We start from the raw sequence: 10,977 nt of genomic DNA on the forward strand, positions 1-10,977 counted from the left end.
TTGGTCCCACGCTCTTTTCGCTGCGTTTTCTGAGTTCCTGGGGGTCCAAATGGTCGGGAAAGGGTCATACAAATCAATTCTGAGATGGAAAATTTTTCGGTCAAAAAAAAAGGAAGGTTAACCCCTTTGTATTTTTTGCGAAAATTTTCGCGATTTTGAAAAGTGCTGGAATAAATTCATTGATGCACTATTCCGACGTAATTTTGCGGGAGAAATCGATTGGGCGCAGTCCCAATACGCTGCGAGCAACGGATCAAGAGTTACAGGCAAAAAACCAGAACCCGTGTTTTTCACATTTTTCAGCTGGTCATCTTTTCGTCGTCATTTCTCTCCTGTCGGTCCCACGCTCTTCTCGCTGCGTTTTCTGAGTTCCCGGGGGTCCAATTGGTCGGGAAAGGGTCATACAAATCGAAACTGAGACAAAATATATAAAAAAAAGGAAGTTCAACCCCTTCTTCATTGTTTGTTGGAATTTCGACGAAATACGAAGATGCTGGACTAATTCGCAGTCGTTAAACATATAGTTCGCACGGTAATTTTACACAGGAGAGGACGAAAAATAATAACTCCAAAGCCATAGAATTCAAATTTTTTTATTAGTTTATCAAGTACACCTTAATTCTAGTACAAGCGATCGGGTTTCAGTGTATAGTAACTCCACAAGGTGCCTAAGAGTATACAAGTCAAACACAAACGAAATGCTTAAAAATCATCTTACATAACGTATCACGTCTGACAATCATACGAGGTGAAAGGAGTGCAATCTGCATCTGTATCAGATAGCTATTATTGTAGTTTATCAGTATAGATCAAGTTTTGGTCCACGTAGAGGTGCAAAGCTCTTTTGCAGGACTAGATATGGATTGTTCTTATTTGATGTAACCTGACATAAAATCAACATATAAATAAATTAAATTCTTTGCATTTTTTGTATGTACTGGAATGTCGGTTCTCCAATATTTGGAACCCCTTTTCTGTGGTCCTCGTAATCCAATTAGACTGGCAATGTTGATTTCAATCGATTCGAAGATGAAAAGATTCTGGCTCCAAGGTCGAAGAAAAAGCAAGGTAAACGCCTTCAGTTTTTTTTTTTTGTTGGGCTTTAATCCAGTTCAGATAATACTAGAATCAATTTTTCAGTGATCTCGTACTGTTCAGAGTCGGCGAACCTATGCAGCATACGGTCCAGCTAGAAAGTTTCATAAGCAACTATCAGGATTCTGATGTGCTGATACAGATAACAACGATCGATCGTGCAAAAACTCGAGGGTGTACCTCCATCTATACCTTTAAAAAAATAATATCTTACCGCAGCCAACCCTAGCTCGCACATTTCCTTCCAATTTGCTCTTGCCTCGACATTAAAATCCTCTTGAATGGAAATTTGGCAATCCCCGGGAAATATAAAGGGTTCACCCTCTCATCTGGACCGTTGATGGTTCCCAGTTCCAATATACTGTTAAGCGTAAAGTGTGACGTATATCAGTCGATTAAAATATTTTCACATCTATAAAGAATATTGTTATCTTTCTTCAACCTTCCCTTACTCCATTCCTATGTAACATATGCGATAAGCCGGTCGTATCTCAATGTTGTAACCGACGAATGACATAATTCGCTCGAATAAGTGGCTCATTTCCGAGGACTCAACCGCTCGACGTGATGGCAGATAATCCTAAAGTAAGTCGTTAAGGAAAAAAATAAGAATGATGGATTGCGGCTTATTACCGCAGCTCACTGTACCTTTTTCACAGTGACTTCAGGTGTTTATCGATGGATGGAGGAACTGGACCATTCTCGCACGGAAGTAATTACATGGAGTTGAACAATAATGGATTGACTTACTGGCGTAAAAAAAGAGCAATTCCATAAATCCGAAAAACAGTATGGGGACGAATCAGGAAAGAACTATGAAAAAATTATCGCTTTCGAATAGGTAGTTCCGAATTTCGCAAGTGCTCAAGTGGAAAATTGTTAAAAAAAAAGAACTCACCAAATAGATAGCTTTTATTTCTATAAGCACAACTAAAATGGATCTACTGGTTACCTTCTAAGAACGCAATCTTAAGATGCCATAGGTGACTGAAAGGCAGGGAATAATAAAAGCAGCGTACGTGAAAGCTCGCAAAGCTGTACAGTGAACATCCTCAGAGGTCAGAATGGCTGCAGTCACGTCAGTAGCTCGTAAGATACGGCTTAAGGTTGTAAGCCTGGGCCAGAAATAAAAAGCACTAACAAAGAAGGCACCCCAGGTACACCTCTACGATTTGATTTCTTTTATAGTACTTCATATTGGACTAAAACCTAAGCGACATGAATTTTTTTTTATCTGCCATTAAACACCTTAAGGGAGTGTAAGCCACTCTCCAAGGTTAGGCATATCAAAGGGTGATTTGGCAATTTCACCCACAAGAACATAATATTTTCTAATCTATCGAACTGGAAAAGTTTTCTCATAACAAGAAATGAAGAATGCAATTTTTTCAATTTTAAAAATAAATGAAAACAATGCCAAATCGGCCCTTAAGATGCCTTACTTTGGAGGATGATTTCACCCCCTCAAAGTGTTTAATGGTATATGAAAAAAAATACGTGTCGCTTAATTTTTAGTCTATTATAACATATTGCAAAAGAAATCAAATCGAAGAAATCGACCTGGGATACCTTCTGTGTAAATTTGAAAATCACACGCCCACGCCTTCGGATCTCGATATATTCAGATGCATAAACGGGGCAGTGGACGATACATAAAAATGTGACCGATCCCATACAAACGAAAGGAGAAGAAATCGAGGTTCTCGTTTACGGCGACCTTAGACCCTCGGAAAAATAACCGACCGGATAACGCCTTCTCCAAATTTCCGAAGAGCGCTACAATCGTCAAAGATCAGCCGGATTTCGGTGTCATAAAGGAGGATTTCGTATCGCTTCAAGCGTGTCTCGGATGTATTTTTGTGTCCGTATCCGAAGGCGATATTCAGGTTATAAATGATATTACGGCATAACGCATGGACGGCGTATAAAATCTGAGTTTTATACAACGTGCGATTCCGCGGGTTACGAGAAGATGAAAAATAAAATGGCAACCCTTAGCTTCTGGAAGGTGATAAAACATTTTCTCTCGGGTACGGAATCGCCCTCTTCTTTTATAGGTATATACCTATATGAATAATGCATACGATGGACAGAAATTAGTCGATATTTTTGTCTGTAAGCCAACGTAAATCACAAGTCAAACTGACGCGTAAATGATTTTGAAAACGTATCTGAAAATACGGAGCAAGTTTCACGGCGCCTAAAAGTCCTTTGGAAATTTGCCACGTATCCGGTTCTTGTATTAAATCATCTTCAAAGACTACTGCAATAAACTTGAAGTATATCAGAATGAAGATCCGACAAAATAACCGCTCGAAAAACTCACCACGCGAAAAATATTTGTGATACTGGTAATGAGTGCAAAAAAGAAAGAATCGTTCATGTTCGCTTTCCATATCATTCAACCGATATCAAAGATTTTCACAGTCTATGATATTTGATTTCGATTTTTACCTTCATTTCAGTTTACCTTTGAACTTGTATAGAATTTAAACTATTCAAGTAGGTATATTTACCGAAAGGCAAATTGAAACGTATACACAATAGGATTTAGGCAGTGGCAATTTTGAGTTAGATAAATTATGACGTGCCTACGTTCAATAGTTCGAAAAGTTTTATTGAAAATTGTGTAAGCCGAAATGCAAAGATGCGCTTTTTCCTTCACCTCTTAATTTCCGGTATCATGTCTCCTGGCCTTCTCGCCTCGACTTCGTTACTCAGCCTGTAATTTCCCCGTCCTGAGAATTGATCTCGTTAGCTCCAGGCCAACATTGCTACCAGTTGGGTTAACGAACCGACGTGCGTCAGGTTTCAATCAGCTCCTGCAGCAGTCTTCAATCAGTTTCCAGGCTCTTCAGACCAGAGTTAAGTATGTCTTGGAATATCTGCGTTCGCTAATCGTGCTAACTAAAATTCCGCCAGGGATCTTGAGAGCTTCCATAGCGATCTAATATTCTGAAAAAAAAATAAATAAACATGTTAATATGAGTTTCGTGGGGTTCGGTAAAGTATCGGATGCCTCATCGGAAAAAGGAGACGAGAAAGAAAAAAAAAAAAAAACGTGAACGCCACGTGAATATTTCATGAGAATGGAGATAATGTGAATCGAAATATCGTTTTGAATTCAAAATGTAGAATAACATTGTACACAGACGTTCCTTGTTTTCTTCGATCGTTCATCCGCTCCAAGGTATGAAATCACCAATGTTGTAATACCTATGATGGTTGACAAAATTTTACCTCGAATTTAAACAAACTGCCTTCGGTGCTCGGTTCTTGCACGTAAATAATCTTCTGGACTATAAGGGTATAATTTCACGTTGAAAGGAGTTAAAAACTCTGCGAGGATTATTCAACAAAGCCGTAGCTCTGTACGTCCGTCGTATCATCGGAAGTTTTATAATTACGTAGAAGGGAACGTCCGGAGTTAATTAAAACCTTAGCCAGGTTTGGTTTTTTATTGAAAAATATTTAATTATAAATTATTTTCATTATTTTGAATTAAGAAACATCGTATAATCACAGAGAGAATTGTTTATCGATTGGCCAACATCGAATTGACGACGGTTATACGCCCCAGTGGCTGGATTTCATTCAATTTATCGTCTTGTTTGTCTCGCTCTGCTCTCCTTTGCCGTATCAGTGACGACAATGTGCGAATATAAATCCTGCATTAGTCGCAAACTTGACCAATAAATCGATAAAATGAAATTAATGAAAGATACACACCTCGTACATAAGTGTCGGAGCAGATAATCCAAAACAAAGCAAATTATAATTCTTCACGAATCAGTCGAAAGCTCAATTTTTCAACTACAAGTCGCTCCAAAATTTATTAGATGAAAATCGAAATGAACGTAAACATCTCACGGTTCTTCGCTAATTACGGCTCGTTAAGGTCACTTTTTCAAAGGATCGAGCTCACGTCCTGTAAGGTTGAAACTCTATCAACACCTTTTTCACTGATATGAAAAGCTCCTCGATCAAATCGAGTTAAAACTTTTTCCGAAAATGAGACGAACCATAAAGTAGGGTGTGACATGCGAGTTGAGTATCAGATTAGGAAATAAAGTTTGGCGAGCAGCCTGATTACAGTGACCCCTGACATTTTGCAACAAAGCTTCTGATTTTCCGTTCACATTTACCGTCATAAATTCTACGAATATCTTTATACGTCGAGGATGTTTTCGATAATTTCACAGGTATTCCGGCGCTGCTGTTTTGTTTCCTGGAATAAACGACGTTAACGAATGCGTCTCTAACGAACTTCCGTTCTGAACGTGGCGCTTAAAATCAGGATCAGGATAATTATCTCGTTGAAACTCAACCGCGAACCTCTTTAGTCGCGGTACAGCAGATCTCGAGTTACCGCGTCAGCAAATTAAACTCTACTGTTAGCGTATTTGTTCTAGTTTTGCACTAACCGGCACGGACATTGTTTCTAGATTATTCAACGTCCAGAAATACGAGCTACGGAGGGTAAATATTTAACTCGCAGGAGATAAAATGCATCATTTAGAGGTTTTCCTTTATGTACGTTGCAGGTACGATTTTCCTGGACTCTTTTTGCTCGTTATCTAAGCTCACGAAGGCGATAATAATAAAACTACAGACGATCGCGTTGCTACGTGATGAAAATAAAGATTCGAACCAATTTGTACGAAACTCTACCAATGAAACAAATAGCCTTTAAATTCTTCATAGATTAATTTTCTCATTGGACGAAGCAGACTCGGAGTTTATTAAAAAATCAATTTCGCCCGAATGGCTGTTGTATAAATTCCGGTCGCGTAATTCCACCCTACGTTCCTCGTTTGAATAATTATAGAATTTTCCTGCAGTAAAACCACCCTGTTGAAATTAGCCTTTCAGAATGACTCGGATACCGCTGCTGTCCGAAGAAGCATCTTCAAAATGTGATTATCGTAGAACTCGGCTGCATGCCGGTGTACGTTGATTCGCAATCCAAACTTTTTCATAAGTACAATTTAAAAATTTAAAACGTATATTCCAGGAGGAAACTTAAATTGAATACCCAGAACGCACCCCAAGCCGCGAGTCGAAAATGTAAGTTCGGATCGACGAACTGGCGAAACAAAAACATGACGCTTTTTCAAAGTTAAAAAATTGATCGACTCACGAACGTATGAATATTTTAATTTTTTTATTTTATTTATAAATGGCAAAACTCGCAAGAAAACTTGTGATACGGATAAACCATCAAAATCTCGGAACATCCGAGTAAATAATGTTGTCGAAACTTGGCGATGTCTTTGGTTCCAATTATACGAAATGGACAATTTCATCGAGCCACGGACGTTAATCGGCACCGTCAGTCTCGCCAGGTGATTTTAAAATTTGAACCTCACAAGAAAAACGCATCATGCATTTCCAGTTCTCGTCGTAATTGGGAGACTTTTGTTCTCGGAATGGTTCGAGTCGCGAATCCGTCGAGTGTAAATAGCCGTCTGGGTGCTTGAGCTCACAATCGGTTTAACTCCTTGGAAAACGTACAACACTTCGTAAACGGCCTCGAGATTAATCCAACCGTGAATTATTCTGGGACGGCTATTTCCCTCGCGATATCGTCCACCTATCGCGTCTATCTCGAGGATTTCTCATCCGGCGTGAGATCGGAACCTTCACTCGTTAATCGTTAAGTCAATTTTCTTCCATTGTTCGAAGCAATGAACTTTAGCTGTAAGAAATCTCTCGGTTTCCATTTTTATTAGGTTTTCTAGCCGAGACTTCTCGAAACGTGAATTCTCGGGAAATCTGACGTTGCTCGAGACGAGAGAAACATGCCGAGAAATCGAGAAGTCGCGTCTTGATTGTACGTAACTTTAATTTGAAGATTGTTATTACGAAGAAGCTTCAGAAGAAACAGCAAGTCGAGAAATCAGAAGCCATAAATTTCATTCACCGTTGACATATCAAGTGACACTTTGTCAAACCGCGTATCCACATACCTTGCCGATCACAACCTCCAGATTCTAACCGTTCTTGGCGTAATTTTGCCCACCCCCGATATTCAACAGCCGGCCAATGTAGCCTAGCGATGATCGCCCTCGGATCGGAAATAGTATTGGACTGAGATAGATTTGTCTCCGAGTCCCGAGTAATGTGAGGGAAAAACGAAACCAGAATCCAACGGCATATTTATCCAATGACCGAGTCCGGAAGACAATTTACGACACTCGACCGAGTCCTGGATTTTGCGGAACGTTCATTATACACGCGTTAGTCGAGATGTGGCAATCTCTTGAAAAGATCCTGGTACTTCTTTTTGTACCTGTAAGCTTCCGCCAAGATTCAAGAACGTGACTCTGATCACTGAGCCCCATATATCCCCCGAGCTCTAAGGCGGATTTAACAATTTACCTTCAGGAGCTTAGCTTCTCTTGGCTTCTCTAATACCTGGTTCAATCTAAAGCCACGCTCATACCGAGGACGCTGCTACTGATGTTTACGGATGTCCAAATTATTGGAAAGAGGCTCTTAAAAATCTTTTCTATTAAAACAAAAAGGATGAACGGAGAAAATTGCAGGTCTTATTTTATCAGCAGTTGATTCTACGATATATTCGATACGTTTTTCGAGTTCGTAGATCCTATAAAAAAGAGCGAACACAAAAATTCATGGACCCTGGCAACTTCGAAACGTTCAGAAATCTCTGACTTTTTGCCTGAGTGAGCTCGTTTGTACGAGCTCGATCAATCGATTGGGGAGGAAGAGTGTTTCCGATCGTACGTCTGGACAATTATGTACAGTCAACTACGTCTCCGCATGATATTTCTCTGGCAAATATTTTCCCACGTCTCTCCATAATCCGATAGAAAAATACCGTCAGTCGATATTTTCTGAAACTGGTTTTTCCAAGATGGAATGACGCTGTGAGCATCGAAGCCGAAAGACGTGACGCAGCACGACGAATCAACGTCTATTTCTTTATAAAAAGAATCCAACGTCCTGTCGTAGACAGAAAATGACTCGTAGATAAAATTATTACAGCGTACTTCGTTGACCTCGAGTGCCCTGGCAATAATTCGAGTGCCATAAAGCGATAAAAGAACGTTTCGATTCCTTCGCTCAAATGGAATCTGCAAGGGTAAAAAGGGTGGGAAAGAGAAAGAAGAAACTAGGCAGTGCGTCGGATCTACGAGAGGTGAAACAAAAGTCTAATATTCAAGTGACACGTCGTGATGATAAATATCAGCGACGGTCTCTCGTTAAGAAAACTGGGCTGCTTATCCGTTCGGAGAAATTTCCTCTGCTGGGTCAGAATCCCGACAATTTGTGGGCAAAATTTGTGTGTGGATATTGTACTCGGGAAAACACGACGCTGCTCCTAAAAGTTTACGGTTTCATCCCTTTCCGGTCGAGGGTTTCGAGAGGATGGAGATTCTGGAAAGGACCCTACTCCTCTTGACCAGTTTGCGAACCATGGAAGATGTTGCGATAAAACCGGACATTGACGAACAGTCGGATCCTTTTTCCAAGCTTTCGCTGGTCGTGTGAATTGCCTTCTGTATGCCACCTGACGTTCGTTTCGTTTTTTCACTTTCCTTTATTTTTATTAATTTTAAGACTGGATTACATGTACAGTGTTATCGGAGTGATCTTTTTTTTTTTTTGTTTTTTTTTTCTTTATTCCCAAGGGGTGAAAAGAAAGGTACCGCAAATTGCTCCGCGGTCTGCCACATCTGCGAGATGACTGAGCTTGTAACACATCCGAGGGGTGGAGGGATTGAGATGGTTTGGAAATTGCTCAGAGAGAGTGAGAGAGAAGATTGAATAGATTTAAATAAATCAGCGCGTATAAACGAGGAAATTATGAAAATGGGAACATCGTCAGATTGAATCGAGGGGTAAAGGGATGAAAAATTTTGGAGGAAGACGAAAGATGTACAAGCGAAAAAAATGTATGTCTCGAATTGTTAACAGGGTTGTAAAGTGTATTGTAGGATTAGACACGGGAGAAGGTTTCTTCGGAAGCAGGGGATTTGGAGTCTGTCCAAATTCGGTGAAAATAAAAAAAAAAAAGAAAAGAAAGTGGTGAAAACAGCGAATCAGAAGCCAAAATGCGTTACGTGCAGGCAACGCTGGTCTTCTCCACAGTCTGTTTTATCCATTCGACAAGCTCTGGCCACGCGCCAAACGAAACACGGCGCCTAGACCGAGTCTATTGTGTCGGCTAGACAATTTCCCGATATGCACACCACCGGTACAACGGATTCTATTTCCCAACCTCTCGGAAAACGGTTGGTGTTGTTTTTCAACCCGCAACCAAGACGCTCTTAAGTGCACCCTCAAAAAATCTAAGTACAAACAAACGAAGAAAGGTATACTGTACTAAGCAAACTTAGCGCCTCGTGGCGATGAAAACGTTGTGGAAAAATGGGAATATCGTACAGAGAAAGAACACGGGAAAAGTGATTGATGTGGGTAATGAATCACTGTGGAAATTTCGCACATTGGAAGGCTAAGGAGTTGAAAGCTTTTGATGAATCAGGTATACAGAGATTTCTCAAGCTGTAAAGATTCTCTATTTCGCCAGTATCGAGCAGTGGTTGAATAAAAAATCCTCAACTGGTGATTACTCGATCCGTCAAAAAGTGTTGGGTTTAAATTTTTTTTAATTGATTGTCGACGAGTTCTTATTTCCATGATATATTCGTTTATCTATTCCTGAGAAATTTCATATTAATTCACGATTTTCCTCTAGCATTTTGCCAACTGCTTCTCTTCCCCGTACCGAAATAATTGGACGTTACGGAGCTGCAGTGCAGGAATATAACTGCCGTGTTCGCTAGTTCGCACCAAACTGCAGAAACTCCGACCTGACATTGCGAATACCGAACACCAAGGGTTCGAATTCCGAGCGGCAAACTTCTATTAATGAGCAAGGTCTGCAAATCTTGCGAACACAGACTGAACCCCGATCTGAAAACAGACTCCAGGAATTCGCCCTTCCTTTGACAAAGGAATATGTTACGCCCATAAAGTTCAGCTTTGAAAACGTTGAATCAGGACAACATTGACTTTATACTCCTGAATAATCGCCCCTGAAGATCGATTTTCTAACGAGTAATTAATTTCCGGCTCCTGCAGAAAAACAAAAAACAACAAAATTCTTCGATCATTCGGGAACTTTTGATAGAATTTATTCACGCATCGCTGATATCGACGTTATTTCGCGAGTAAAGATTATTGTACGTCGTCCCGAGTCCTGTGACGGGCGGTTCTGAAGTTACATCCAAAAAAGTTTCTCCTTCTTCCTCCAATATATTCCCGGGTCTCACGACTAGTCGGGACTTTCGACGCGCCTGATATCGCGAGCATAACAACGAACCTCGACGTCGCGACGCTGACAAGGGTATATATGTGTGTGTGTGTGTGTGAGTGTGTTCGTGTGTGCCGACGCCCGGTTGTCGATCACGGATCTCGATCGATTGCCGCCCACGGGAGATATTTTTCGCTAAAGCATCACAAGCCGAGAACGAGAGGCTGAAAGTGGCTTATCAAATTTCCCCAGCGAACGTCTCTCCTCTCGTCTCTTTCGCACTTGGATCACCTGCGGTACAGCCTGCCTGTCAATCCTCTGTAATTGAGTTTAAGAAAATATCATGCCTAAAGATCTAATTCGAAATGCGAAACATGAAGGCAAAGTTGGAGTGTAGAAAGTAGCACGGAAAAAAATTTAATGAGAAAAAGATAGAAATCTAGGTCTGACTAGCGTATTAGATTTTTCAGAGTTTAGCCACATCTCGTCATGTTATTGCGAAAGCTTGGTATACTCATTCTATGCGTATACTTCCAAGATCCGTCATGCGTAATATCCATTTTTTTTTTTTTTTTTTCATAACCGAAAAGTAACTCTAA

At 40.3% G+C, this 10,977-nt stretch overlaps 1 protein-coding gene across 14 annotated transcripts in view; it reads right to left on the bottom strand.

The window, feature by feature from the left end:
• Positions 1-577: 577 nt before the first annotated feature.
• The window catches only part of LOC107226258 (ketimine reductase mu-crystallin), a 39,488-nt gene continuing 29,088 nt past the window's right edge, over positions 578-10,977 (bottom strand). For 12 of the 14 annotated variants that reach the window (XR_006904544.1, XR_006904543.1, XR_006904541.1 and 9 more), the window contains 3 exons: positions 3,761-4,050; positions 1,310-1,456; positions 578-1,189 (listed from right to left, as the gene is read on the bottom strand). The gene's annotated coding sequence lies outside the window, so the exon portion shown is untranslated. Of the gene's footprint in view, positions 1,190-1,309; positions 1,457-1,537; positions 1,676-3,760; positions 4,051-7,476; positions 10,697-10,977 lie in introns of all 14 variants that reach the window. The other 2 variants (XR_006904536.1, XR_006904535.1) reach the window with 2 other exon arrangements.

This window comes from Neodiprion lecontei, chromosome 5, assembly GCF_021901455.1.
Source record: "Neodiprion lecontei isolate iyNeoLeco1 chromosome 5, iyNeoLeco1.1, whole genome shotgun sequence".
Lineage (NCBI taxonomy): Eukaryota > Metazoa > Arthropoda > Insecta > Hymenoptera > Diprionidae > Neodiprion > Neodiprion lecontei.